This window comes from Pelobates fuscus, chromosome 8 (assembly GCF_036172605.1).
Source record: "Pelobates fuscus isolate aPelFus1 chromosome 8, aPelFus1.pri, whole genome shotgun sequence".
Lineage (NCBI taxonomy): Eukaryota > Metazoa > Chordata > Amphibia > Anura > Pelobatidae > Pelobates > Pelobates fuscus.
In genome coordinates this window covers 64,537,642-64,552,910 of record NC_086324.1, presented here as the reverse complement: position 1 = coordinate 64,552,910, position 15,269 = coordinate 64,537,642, and the positions used below count along the sequence as shown (strand labels likewise).

The following is a 15,269-nucleotide window of genomic DNA, read 5'->3' as shown; positions in this document are numbered from 1 at the left end:
GAGAAGGAAAACCTAAATAGTTTAGTTTGTCTGTAAGAAAAATACAAGTACCACATAGTAGGAAGGATGTGTTTTTATTTTTCCGATGGGAAACATTAAGTGATGAGGGGGTGGACTGGAAACCTAATTGTGCTTATAATCTTTCTTTTTTAAATTAACCTCAAAATATAAATTCTCCTTTTTTTGAGACCCAAAAGGGGGAGTTGGGTCACATTGTTAACAATAATTGGCAGAAGCATTAATACCCTTCTGGGCCTTAGATAGATGTTTAAATAAAACAACATTCTGAGCATTTCACGGACTTGAATTAATTTCCATCACTGAAGAATACAGACAGAATGTATTTCAGCAGTCATTTAATTATGACTTTGATCAGCTCAGATTATCAATGATCAAAAATTACAACAAGGACATAGGGTAACAAAAAAAAAGAATTAAAAATCAAATGGAAACAAAATGGAACAGAGATGCGATGGGTTAATTGACTTATTTTGTATGTGAATAGATCAAGGAATTACCATGTTTTTCACCAAAAGACTTCGTTCTACTAGTTAAGATGACCTCTCTACGGGTTTGCTTATCATTCAATCTTTGCAGAAACATATTGCATCTTTAAATAACACATCCCAGATGAATTTCCTGCAGTGCCATGAGATGTAATTAGAATTCACACCCTTGTATATCAACAGGGAAAGCAGGCGGATGATACAGGAGACCAGATCACACAGTGCATAAAGGACTAGCTTAAGATGATTGACATAAAGGATAGACAAGTGGGCTGCACAAAGACTTTGGAAAGAATAATTAGCTGCCACAATAGGAAGAGAGAGCCTTTAGCATTGTGGAAATGGGCTATAGTGATAAATCTAGACAAACCATGGACAATCTGCAAAACCTACATTTAAGGCCAGTGAAATTTGCATTTAAAGAGCTACATTGTATTTAAAGCTAGTTTAAATGTATGGATTGTGCCCCTGAAGTCTCGATCCTCTGCCATTTAGGGGTTAAATAATGTAATTTCACCTCTGGTTGTGATTCACACAGCCTCCGTCAAAAAAAGATGTGATGTTCAAAATGACCTTGCAGCACAATGCGTTTATTTACACACACACTAGTAGATAACTACACACTGTGCAATAAGTGGAGTTTTAAAAATTAGACCTCTTTTTCAAAAAGTGTGTACAGAGACTGTGTCAGTCTCAGTCAGGGGATGTGTGACTAAGTCTGCATAAACAAAGTGATTTAACTGCTCAATGGCAGAAAACACCTGAGACTACAAGCACATGATCTATACATCAACACCACTTACCGTATATACTCGAGTATAAGCCGAGTTTTTCAGCACATTTTTTGTGCTGAAAAACCCCAACTCGGCTTATACTCAAGTCAATAGTCTGTATTATGGCAATTTGCATTGCCATAATACAGACTGGGGGCTGTGGGGATCTTACTTACCTCTCCTGCAGCTCCTGTCAGCTCTCTCCTCCTCTGCGCCGGTCCGTTCAGCACCTCGGTCAGCTCCCAGTGTAAATCTCGCGAGAGCCGCGGCTCTCGCTAGACTTACAGTGTGAGCTGATAGAGGAGTTGACCGGACCGGCGCGGAGGAGGAGGGAGCTGACAGGAGCTGCAGGAAAGGTAAGTAACATCTCTGCCAGCCCCCCTCCCCCCACTGAACTGCCAATGCCACTGGACCACCAGGGAAGGAGAGCCCCCTCCCTGCCATATATCAAGCAGGGAGGGGGGACGAAAAATAAATAAAATAATAATAATAATAAAATAAAAAAAATTATTAAATAAAATAAATAATAATAATAAGAAATAATAAAAAAAATATGAAAATAATTTTAAAAATAATAATAACATTTCCCACCCCCCACCAAAGCTCTGCAACACACACACTGCACACACACTGCACACATACACATACACACACTGCACACATACACACACACTGCATTCATACACACACACTGCACTCATACACACACACTGCATTCATACACACACTGCATTCATACACACACATTGCATTCATACACACACTGCATTCATACACACACTGCATTCATACACACACTGCACTCATACACACACATTGCATTCATACACACACACTGCATTCATACACACACACTGCACTCATACACGCACACTGCATTCAAACACACACTGCACTCATATACACACACTGCATTCATACACACACACTGCACTCATACACGCACACTGCACTAATATACACACACTGCATTCATACACACACACTGCACTCATACACGCACACTGCATTCAAACACACACTGCACTCATATACACACACTGCACTCATACACGCGCACTGCACTAATATACACACACTGCATTCATACACACACACTGCACTCATACACACACACTGCACACATACTGCACTCATACACACGCTGCACTCAATCGCACACACTGCATTCATTATACACACACTGTAAATAAATATTCAATTAATATATATTTTTTTAGGATCTCATTTTATTTAGAAATTTACCAGTAGCTGCTGCGTTTCCCACCCGAGTCTTATACTCGAGTCAATACGTTTTCCCAGTTTTTTGGGGTAAAATTAGGGGCCTCGGCTTATATTCGGGTCGGCTTATACTCGAGTATATACGGTAATTAAGCTAAAGTTGTTTAGGTGCTTAGAGTGTCTCTTGGCACTGAAGATGTAGAGGGGATGCATTGTTAGGCAATGCACACTCTAGCTCTCCTGAAAGTATCACATGACGTACAGTTGAATTATATGGTATTGTCATGTATAAGGTATTATCATGAATAAAAAGGGGCATTCATTCTTGGGATGAAAATATAATTTTGCTTCTTTATAAATCACTGGTAAGACCCCACTGGAATATGCTGTGGAATTTTGGGCACCTGTTCAAAAGAAGAATATTATAGCACTAGAAAAAGTGCAGAAGCAGGATACAAAATTCATAAAGGGATAGGAGCATTTTAGTTATAAAGAAATATTAACACATTTAAATCTCTTTAGTTTGGAAAAACAACGCATCAGAGGTGATATGATAACATTATACAAATATATCCGGGGCCAATACAAACCATTGTCTGAAATTTTATTCATAAACAGGACTATACATAGGACACAAGGTCACGCATTTAGACTGGAACAAAGGAGATTTAGGCTAAGGCAAGGAAAGGATTTCTTACACTAAAAGAAATAAGGATGTGGAATTTTATCACATGACAGGAGGCTTCATATTTTTTTGCATTAACTTCCTTTACTACTCCAATAGCAGTAAAGAACACAGAAAAATACATGGCCAATAAGAGATAAGCATAGTATATAATAAGCCCCTCCCACTGAGGCACTTCCTCTTTCTTTGCTGCTCCATCACAAGTCAGGTCAGAATATCGTGTGTCTCACATTTTTCACTGGCCTGTCTTGTCTTGTCATTATTACTATTTCAATATATATGTTTATTGTCTTTTTGTGGGTAATTTAGGGGTTATCTGCATCTTTATTGCTTGGGCTGCACTGTTGGGTTAGGTTTCTCCCTACCCTTTTTTCTCCCTCTGTGTTCCTTTCCTCACACTGTCCAGGGAATATACCGACTCTTTTAATCTGTCTGGGGATATTCCCTGTCTTCTGTGACTACGCTCGCCACTTTGGGGAGCCCTCACGGCACGCTCACAAAGTGAGTGTAGAGTGCCCGGGAGGATCCCCTGCCTGTGGCGTGCGACAACATTCGCTTACTAGGGGCATTCACCTACCGAACGCACACATTACACATTCTGTGAATATCTTGCAAACGGGCGTTCGTTCGCGGACATCAGCGTTCGCCTATACCTACCTGTCAAATGCGACTAAAACACATTGCGTTCGACATATGGTTTCCCATTGGGTTTGCATGTTTGCCGCAAGCGGTAGTTCGCGCACAATAGCATTCACGGCTTAATGCTGTTTGTGGACATTTTCACTGACGCGTTCGCGAGTTTACCCGTGAATCCTATATACGGTTTTGCATGCTTTTCAGGCCATCTTGGATCTCGCATCACAAGAGTCCCAGCGGCCATTTTAAACACTGAATTTGATTCGGAATTTGTGCTGTGTGGACATATCCCCTCAGTGTGCTGTACTGCTTGTATTTTTTTCCTCAAATATCTTGCTATTGCTGTTTACTGTCTGTCTTAGGGACCTGCTACAGGTTAGTGGAAATCTTAAGGGTGGGTCAGCCGGTCAGGTTCTCGTACCTAGTACTACGGCTACGCTGCTGAGTGGAGTTGTGCAAGCAGTCTCCTTTATTTCTGGGTGAGCCCCAGAATTTGTCTGCCTATACGTGAAATGGCCATATATACTATAGGCCATTAAAAACCCATGGTGGTCCTTGCTGACGATCTGCCATATAACTACAATACTAATTGGAGAGACACAGAGTGTGTACTGAGATGGAAGATTCCAAATGCCAGCAGACCTACAGGCCCTTATTAACGCGGCTGTGGCCGCTTCAGTTAAAAAAAGCTTTGCTAAGGCGCTACCGGTAACCCAAGAGCCACCAAAACCGCCCCCAAGCATTTTTAAAGAGAGACAAGAGAGATGTCGGATGATTCAGATTCATCCTCTAAAGTGCAATCACGACCGACGAAACGCCACTGGAAGGGCGAAGGGTCGAAACAGAAGCCTAACAAAGGCAAAGCACCGCTAAAAAAAAAAACACGTACAAGCCATGCCCCAGATGGTATACAACGCTTCCTCGGACAACGAGCGTGACGTTCCCCCTTCATTGTCAGTTCTGGAGAAATGGCAGGCCGAACAGTCGGATGACAAGACTTGGGGTCACAACTCATTCTACAAGGAGACATTCCTGGGTGAATCCCAGCAACAGGAGGATGCAGACAAGGCGGAGGCCTCTGAACAACCAGATAGTGAGCGCTTCTATGACTCCACAGGTCAAAGTATGTTCGACCCGAGGAACACCCGTCATCCTCGTTCGGGAGATTGGACACCCCACCATACCTCACAAAGTTTTTGCACTTCTGGTTAAGGAAGGCACTGGACAAGGTGGTCCGCAAAAGACTACGTGCCGAAGGCCCCCGACAAAGTTACGCTCACACCGGAGTTTGACCATCTCATGCTGGCCTTCATGGCGAAAGGGGGCAGAGACCCCAGAAAAGGGGTCCAGAAAGGCTTTAAGGGAGCTTAAGAAAAGCTCCTAAATTCCATGCAATGATGCTGGCAGACGAAGCTTATGCACAGGCAGATTCCTGCATTGCAGATATGGTGCGTGACTGGGCGCACAACATTTGATAGTGGGCCCAAAGATGCTTGGTGGGCAACACCAACGTGGCCCTCTCATCAGAGAGACACCAAGCAGTGCTGTGTAGAGTTGACGGGAAATTGGTGGATGTTGGGGCCAAGGAACTAGGCACTCAGGCACAGGGCGAACCTTTTATGAAGGAGCTGAAAAAACACAGAAACGTGTTCATCGCAATGAATAAGGCGCAAACTTTGATGCGCAGAGTATTTCGAGGCAATACCCCAAGAGTGTTTTTGGCAGGGCTGGCCGGCAGAGCCAGGGCTGGCCGGCAGATATACATCTATTATGAGATCTTCTCCAAAAAGGAGACGACAGTCATCCTTTCCTGAGATTCCTATGGAAAGGAACACCTCGACAATTCACTTGCCTTCCATTTGGACTAAGCTCAGCACCGTGTTGCTTTACGAATATTGTGAAACCAGTGATGGCCCACCTTTGAGGATTGGGCATTCGATGCATAGTGTATCTAGACGACATACTTCTTTTCGGTCAGATACAACAACAACTGGTGTCACAGACGGCAAACTCTGCAAAGGTGTTACAATCTCTGGGTTTCATTGTAAACCGCACGAAGTCCGCAATGACTCCAGCTCAATGTGTATAATTCCTGGGCTTTGACATCGACTCAATGTCTTGTACACATTCGACTTCCAGCAACAAAGGTCTTGACAATCCAAAAGGAGATTTGCAGGATCCTGCATTTGGAATCGATCCCGCTCCATATGTTGGCACGGATTGTGGGCCTCCTATCCCCCAGGCCCGCTGCATTAACGCTCCATGCAACACCTGAAAACACCTTTCCTCAGATGAAATCCACCTACGATCAACCCGTCCCCTAGACGGGAGAACTCCGACTTGCATGCAAGCTGGGAATGGACGGGCCATCTTTGGCACACGCCCGGATCTCATACTGGAATCAGACGCCACCCGATGGGGTTGGGGCACCACCGATGGACAATTAGCCACAGGCAGAGTTTGGACAACAGACAAACTCACTCTCCATATCAACTCCCTAAAACTGTTGGCAGGTGCCTTCGCAATTCGGAGTCTAACGAAAGGCAAAACCGATTGCTGTATCCGACTGCTCATGGACAACATCTCCACAGATCGATATATCAACCCGCTCCCAAACACTGGCAGACCTCACGAAGGAAATCTTCGAGTACTGTCTTCCACGCAACATAACATTGATTGCAGAACATCTACCGGGAGATACCAACATAACTGCAGACTGGTTCACCCGCCACTGGAGGCACTGCAGCGACATATTTGAGAGCTGAACGAATGGAGAGGCCCATTCGAGATAGACCTCTTTGCGCCTTGCACAAACTGCCGGCTTCCAACCTTCTACAGCTGGTTGCCGGACCTAGAGAGTTCAGCGGTGGACGCCTTACTGCAGAATTGGCCCGCCAGAGGGGCGTACACCTTCCCGCCCTTTGCTATGATCTCAAGAGTACTCCAACACATGAGGATCTCCTGTTGACACCTCTATGGCAGAGGCAACCATGGTTCCCGGACCTTCTCGCACTGTCATGCAAGGACCATCTCCTCCTGTCAGATGAACAGATGTTGCTCAGAGACTGCATGGGGAACCAACATCCGATGCTCCAAGATGGACGCCTATCTTTGGTAGCCTGGACTCTTTCCGGGGTTCATAGTGCACCAAGGAGTTATTGGCAGAGGCTAGATACATCCTCTGGGAGTAGTTGGCTCCTGGAACTAAGAGATGTTACCTCTCTGCCTGGCTCTCATGGTCTAAATGGTGTGTGGGACGGAATCTTGATCCCTTTATGGCCTCTGTCTTCTCCATGTTAAATTTCCTGGCATCTTTGTTTTCGGAAGGCAAGTCTTACTGCTCTATTAATGTGGTTCGCTCAGCAATATCAGCAGCTCATACTCCAGTCCATGGAAAAACCTATAGGGCAGGATGCTCTGATTTGTCGCATACTTCGGGGCATACAGCTGCAAAGACCACCTTGCACCGAAAGTCCTACGATTCCTAAAAGAATAGCCTTCTAACGAGAACCTGTCTCTGAGACAGCGGTTGGTCAAATTGACTCTCCTCCTCTGTTTAGTCTCCTTCCGTCGGGTGTCGGACGTTCAGGGCGTCAGATTCCGGGTATTGAGATGTACAAAAGCAGACAGATTCTACCCCTTTTTTCCATCAGAACCCCAGATCTGTGTGGTACAAACTCTTCATGCTTATTTAGAGGCTACGGCCATGATATGGCCTAGATCCTCAAATCAACTGTTAATCTCTTATGTTAAGCCACACGGTCCGGTTTTCAGTTACCAACTTGTCAAGATGGGTAAAGGGGGTTTGATCTTTATCCGGTATGGACACTTTGTTTGGCGCACATTCAGTTCAGGGTGCTGCGGTGTCATCCACCTTTGCTGCGGGTGCCTCCTTGTCGAACATTCTAGCAGCGGTGGATTGGTCTTGGGAGTCCACCTTTCGGTCCTTTTACTTTCGTCCTCCTCCAAATGTCTGTTACATCCTCTCTCTGTTACAGTACCATTAAAATTGCAAAATATGGTCCATAGTCAGGGTGAGAGGGGGTCAGGGTGGAGCTGCAGAGAGGAAGAAAACACAGAGCCAGGAGTAACCTGTCACACAGCGAATACCTATTATATACAGTGCCAGCCACTGCAGGAGCCAGGCAGCAAGATGGTATTCTATACTTGTGGGCCCAATGAAGCTATGGTTGTATCAGGGTTCTGCTGCAGCCCTCCAGTAATGATCGCAGGAGGTCGGGTCTTTGTTCTGCCTTGTGTACAGAAGATACAAAGGATCTCCTTAAACACACTGACATTGAATGTTAAGAGTGAGAAGGTGTATACCCGTCATGGAGTGCCAATTTCAGTTACTGGTATCGCCCAGGTGAAGATCCAGGGGCAGAATAAAGAGATGCTGGCAGCTGCTTGCCAAATGTCCCTTGGTAAAAGTGAGAACAAGGTTGCTCATTTTGCCCTGGAAACCTTGGAGTGCCATCAGCGTGCCATCATGGCTCATATGACCGTGGAGGAGATATACAAGGACCGACAGAAGTTTTCTGAGCAAGTTTTTAAAGTGGCCTCATCTGATCTAGTTAACATGGGAATTAGTGTTGTCAGTTACACCCTGAAAGACATTCACGATGACCAGGGATACCTGGTCTCTCTGGGTAAGGCACGGACGGCACAGGTACAGAAGGATGCAAGGATTGGGGAGGCTGTGGCCAAGAGAGATGCTGGGATCAAGGAAGCAGAGGCTCAACAGGCAAAGGTGACAGTACGTCAATGAGATTGAGATGGGGAAAGCTCAGAGAGATTATGAACTAAAGAAAGCTTCGTATGATTTGGAGGTGAATGCCAGGAAGGCAGAAAGTGACCTGGCTTATCAGCTGCAGGTGGCCAAGACCAAGCAGAAGATTGAGGAGCAGAAAGTCCAGGTCCAGGTGGTGGAGAGGACACAGCAAATCCAATTGCAGGATCAAGAAATCCAGCACAAGGAGAAGGAGCTGGAAGCCCGGATTAAGAAGCCAGCTGATGCTGAACGCTACCGACTGGAGAAAATTGCTGAAGCTGAAAGAATGAGGCTGATCACTGAAGCCGAGGCAGAAGCTGAATCGATCAAGGTTAAGGGCGAAGCCTGTGCCTATGTAGTTGAGATCAAGGCTTGTGCCGATGCTGAACAGGAATACCAGGACGCATCCATTGTGGATATGTTACTGGAGAAACTACCTGAGATTGTCGATGAGATTAGTAAGCCCATGACATAGGTGAAGAAGATCAAGCTGATCTCAAGTGGTGGGAGCGAGCTAGGTGCCTCCAAGATTACCGGTGAAGTTCTGGATATTCTCAATCGCCTTCCAGACACCGTGGAGAGGTTAACCGGTGTCAGCATTAACCAGAGCGGATATAAGAAGCCAGGACGCATGTCGTAACTTCTGATGGAAAATTACCCAGCTGCCTGTTCTACCTGTATTCTCCAGAACGGTTTGGATTCATGTTGGTGGCAGCTGCTTGTATGAGATTTTTGGCCTTTTGTACTCGGCCTACACTGAAAGAAAGAACGTATCTCAGCCATTTTATATATGCTTTGGCCATTGGCTTTTTTTTTTATTTTGCAAGTGAACGTGGGGCAATTTAAAATGTCCTACCTACGCACTACAATATGTGTTCTTAAGTGACTGCACCACCAACCAAAAGTCCAATGCCACGTTTTCACTCTTCTTTTTAGTTAATGTTTTAGAGCCAGTTACATTGCCTGTTATTCCATAATGGACTTTTTCTACCATTATACAATTTCAGCCTTACATCTACATGTTTTGTTTTTATTATTTACACAGGCCCCAGGCCTTCCTGTCCCATATTATTCTGTAGCACTCAGGCTTTCAAAATAAATGTTGTTTATCTATCTCCTATGATATAAACCCTTGATTTAGCCTCTTATTAACTCAAGAAAAAAGGTAGTGGAGTGCTCAACTGCTTGGTCCCTGTGTGTTTCAGTCCCAACATGGCTATTCTTGACCCTGCTTGCAGTGAAGGAGCAAGTGTGCCAGTCCCAAGATGGCCGCTTAATGTTTTCATATGTATCTCTCTGTGTTTATGATTGCGTGTTGAATCATGCACTGTCTCCCCAACATATCCTTTCATCAGAAAATATTAACTGTGAACTTGTGCCTGTAGCTCAATCCAGTGAATGCCTTATACTTGGAGATATTGTTATGGTTAATAAATGTGTTCCACAATAAAAATAAATAAATAAAAAAAAATGGCAAAATATGAAGCCTCCTGTCATGTGATAAAATTGAAGATTATGCTAGCTTTAGTGTACTAATAATATTAATTTTAATAATGACAGGAGGTGAATATTTTCTCCCCCATGTATTTATCTTCCCTCCCTGGGATTTAGGTTGTAGATATGGCTCATTTGCTTTTTCCTTGCTAAATTGTTTAGTTGACTTTCACTGCCAAATGTATTCACATGTATGCTATGCATTTCTGGTGTATGTCTATTATTATTATCTTGTAGTATGCTATCGATGTGTTAGTCAGTTAGACTATAATGGATATTCTAAAGTGGTGCAGATGTTGTCTACCACTGTAAATTCCTAATAAGAAGAGGTGATTCAATACCCTATAAGGGGTTTAAGCCTTAGAACATACTAATAAGAAACATAGAATGTGGTGAAACACCAAGAATGGATAAAATATAGCCTTTAATGAAATGTGATTTAAAACAAAAAAAAAAACTATCCAATGAATGGATTTATAAATAGAACAATTATGTACTCTGTAGTAGAAAGAGAATATCAATACAAAAGAAAAACAATGACTAAACAAAATAAGTGAATGGAACTAAAGAGTACAGCTAAGCAATAAAATAACTTGTCCTGTGACAAGAGGAAACACATGGAGCTGGGACTCAGCGTACATATTCTCTAGGAAAACCTGAATCCTAAGAACTGAGTACCAGCATATTCCTCCCAAAGTCTGAAGCAGGAGAAATATTCATAAAGAATATTTGTATGGGAATACCCAAAAGTGTAGGGAGATGTGGCAACCAGGACCAAGTACTAAAGTGCAGATAGTGTGTGGCAGTATTACTAGCTGCCTCCCAATTTGTCCATATGCCACATACCAACTCCCTATAGCTCAGTCATGTGGGAGAAGTATCATACACCAAGTGGGCTAGAAGTCCATATATGTTCATATATGCAAGTGTACACCGGGCAACCGTAATCGGGATCATCAGGAGTGCTAGGGGATGTCAGAAGATGAGTCGGGTTTTAAATACAACTATCTTGGTTGATCGGTTACTTTAGGGGTATGGCCACTGAGCGGTTGGTTGTATTTTCTGCTTCTCCAGTCATTACTCTGCTGTGAGGGGGTGGATTTGGGAAACCAGTGAAGTTTATCTTTTTCTTAAGAAACATGGTATAAATAACGTAAAAAAATGTAAAATATGAGAGAAATATCTCTCATTTCGCCTTTATGAAAATAATGTACATGTCTGGCAATGGGTGTGTCAAATAGGATATATGTCCAATTAAATATTTTGTAAATGTGGAGAATAATGTAAAGTTAATATAAGTAAGGTAGGAAAGTTCTGAATGAATACAGTTTCCATGCTGTTACTCAGTCAGCGCTTCGCTATGATCGACAAATCATTCAAGATAGAAAGTGGATATATATTCTCACAGTCATTACAGATAGAAATTAAAGGGACACTCGAGGCACCCAGACCACTTCTGTCCATTAGAGTGGTCTGGGTGCCAACTCCCACTACTCTTAACCCTGCAAGTGTAATTATTGCAGTTTTTTTATAAACTGCAATAATTACCTTGCAGGATTAACTCCACTTCCTGATTTATAGCAAAGATTTTCTTTGCTAGAGATTCGCTGGACGTCCTCACGCTGTGTGAGGACCTCCAGCGTCGCTAAATTCCCCATAGGAAAGCATTGAAAACCTTGTTCAATGCTTTCCTATCGGGAGCGCTAATGCGCATGCGCGGCATTGCCGCATTAGGTCTCCCCGGCCGGTGGGCGGGATCAGTCTCGTCCACCGGCCGACAGAGTCAGTAGGAGGAGCGGCGTAGAGGAGGAAGCAACGACGAGGGACATCGTCGCTGCCTCAGGTAAGTAACTGAAGGGGTTTTCACTCCTTCAGCAACTGGGGATTGGGGGTGGGAGGGAGAGGGGACCTGCAGTGCCAGGAAAACGGATTGTTTTCCTGGCACTGGAGTTTTCCTTTAAGTTTGAAAGATATGCCGGAATCTATTGTGATTTGTGATTTGGTTACGTAGTTGAAAACAATTTGTGTACAAGAGTCACTTAATTGAATAGGATCCCAGATGTATCATTTGTAAAGATGTGTCTTCAAAAAGATATATATATATATAAATACATATGTTGAAAAAAATATATAAACCAAAAGGAAAAAAGCATAACAAATGTATATATGTATGGGTCTGTAACACTATTAGGTAAGCTCTAAACTGTATAAATCTGACTCTCCAAAGGGAGATTACGGATAGCTTGCAATCTTCTGATGAAAAGTCTATAATGAGTTGATCTTATTCTCCCAGGATGGTTAACTATACCTATGTTTGTATACACTATCAACAAAGTATGTAAAAAAAAAAAAAAGTATGTAAAAAAAAGTTTGAAGTAATTGATTCAAACGAAAATAGAGCACATATGCTCAATGGTCTCTTCAGATGATCATAAATGATAATAAAAATCGATGTCAATAGTAATGCATGGATAATCACTACTGAATAGTTCAGAAATCTGGAAAGTATTATGAAGGGGGGAAAGAAAATAAACATTAATATCAAGTTAGGTAATAAAAGCCATGTCATTGAACTCCTTGTTAAGGCCAAGGGGGTTTAAAGTTTTGAACCTAAATATCCATTTTGATTCGCACTGTAGCAGTTTGGGGTTAATATAACCCCCTCTTGGAGATCAATTTAATTTCTCAATGGCCTAAAATGTGAGACAAGCCGCCTCGCCTTTATGAAAATTATGTACATGTCTAGCAATGGGTGTGTCACTCCCTGAATTAATAGTGTAAATGTGTTGTAGGATCCTACAGCAGAGCTGTTGGGTAGTTTTTTCGATGTATTGGACCCCACATATGCAATTGGCCAAATAACAGGAGGAACAGTTGATAAAAGTACAGATCTTGACTGTCTGTTGAGTAATGAAGGATTTTACTTCTTTGGTTGGGGTGATGTACTGACAGGCTTTGCAGTGCCTGCAGCGTAAAATTCCCTTTGTTGGTGTTAGTCATGTGTGTTGTGGTGATGGTTGTGAAAGATGGCTATGTACTAGCAAGTCGCCCAGGTTTGGAGCTCTTCTGGGTGTTATGGACGGATTCTTGGTGGCTATTTGATTTGTGATAGCATCACGCCTGTGTCAAATCTTGCAATACATCTGACTAGGTCTTCCCCATTGGTATTTGGCATTCGTTCTTCTTAAATGCCACCTTTTGTTACACGGTTGAAGGCCTGTTTAAGGAGTCTCCCTGGAAACCCCTTTTCCAGGAAGAAGGTCCTCAATGTGTTAGCCTCTCTGATAAAGTCTTCTGCGTTGGTACAATTCCTTCGGGCCCTTAAATATTGGACATAAGGAATGCCTCTTTTGAGGGGTCCAGGGTGGTAGCTGTGCCAATTGAGAAAAGCGGTTGGTTTTCTAAACACTTTGGTTACCATCTTATAGTCTGTATTAGTACTGTTAGATCCAAAAATTCAAAGATCTGTCGCCAAAGACTGATGTTAACTGGAGTCCAATGTTGTTGACATTTAGAGAATCAACCCATGTGTGGAACAATGATTCATGACCTTCCCATAGACAGATGACATCGTCTAAGTAGCAGTACCAACTCCTAACATTGGTCTTAAAAATTGATCGGGGATAGACCATTTGTTTTTCCCACCATGACAAATACAATATGGCATAGGTGGGTGCACAGCATGTGCCCATATACAGAATATTTAATAGAACATCTATCTTATTTGGGTTTCTTTCTCTCCTATTTTGCCTTTTTTTACCTTATTTATACCATGTTTCTTAAGAAAAATATAAACTTCACTGGTTTCCCAAATCCACCCCTCACAGCAGAGTACTTAGTCTCTTTGTTATTGATACTTTATGTAGTAATTGCTACAACTTTTAGTTATACTCTTTTAGGATATTTGTATCCAATTTGGGTTACTCACATGGTGGAGCGTGTGTCGGGTGTCAAATATGTAGGGACTAGAAAATAATTTTGGTTAACATTATACTAGTGCAGGGACCAACCGCCACACGTACCTCTTCCTGTGACCCCATATACTAAGGGACAGTCTCTGATGGGTTTATACACCTGCATCTATACTTATAGTAGATTCCTAGCCTGTATTAATTGATAGCCTTAGGACTACTGGTTTAAATTACATACCGGTTTACTTATGTGTACACTTGCATATATACTTTTAGTGGACTTCTAGCCCACTTGGTGTATGATACTTATCCCATATCATTAAGCTACAGGGAGTTGGTATGTGGCATATGTGCCAAGATTACGGTTGATCCAGCAGGCAGAAATGGGATCACACCTAGGACTAAGGATAAGGTATAACTGGACCTTAGAATGGCCGGACTGAACGTAACCAAGAATAGTCAAAATACTTGCCGAGGTCAGGGATACAGAATGAGACACAACAATGAGGGACAGCCAAAAGTCAAAGATACCAGACATCAGGGAAGTCAAAGAAAGCCAAAGTAAAATACCAGAAAAACAAAGATCAGGAACACTCACTCGGATAACCAGCTAAGAGAAACCACAACAGGGCACTGATCAAAAGGTAATTTGGGTTTAAATAACCCTCCTAGAGCTGATATTGGCTATATGTGACCTCTGACCCCAAAATGTCTATGCATGTCTATGATGTGACATCGCATGCACGTTAGCACCATCTTTAATATGGGCAAAGGGTATTTCTTTATTAAAAATGGAATCGCGGTGGCCGGCATCTCTGTAAACGCCGTACACGTCGGGAACCGAGATGGAAGGAGGACGGGTTTTGATCTGCTGCGGGTAAGGTGAGTGTTTGTTATTTCTGTTCGTGTGACCGCTGTTTTTCAGTGCTGTCACGCTGACAGAAACCCGCGGCACTATGACAATATGGACAAATTGGGAGGCAGCTAGTTATACTGCCACACACTATCTACACTTTAGTACTTGATCCTGGTTGCCACTTCCCTACACTTTTGGGTATCCCCATACAAATATTCTTTATGAATATTTATCCCGCTTCAGACTTTGGATGAATATGCTGGTACTCAGTCCTTAGGATTTCACCACTCAGGTTTTCCTAGGGAATATTTACGCAGAGTCCAAGCTCCATGTGTTTCCTCTTGTCACAGGACAAGTTATTTTATTGCTTAGCTGTACTCTTTAGTTCCAATCATTTATTTTGTTTAGTCATTGCT

General features: G+C 42.9%; 1 protein-coding gene and 1 pseudogene across 1 annotated transcript in view; one reads left to right on the top strand and one right to left on the bottom strand.

Moving 5' to 3' along the window:
• The window catches only part of SPAG16 (sperm associated antigen 16), a 969,244-nt gene that overhangs the window by 391,502 nt on the left and 562,473 nt on the right, over positions 1-15,269 (bottom strand). The gene's annotated exons all lie outside the window — the stretch shown is intronic.
• Positions 7,856-10,047, top strand: LOC134570757 (flotillin-1-like; annotated as a pseudogene).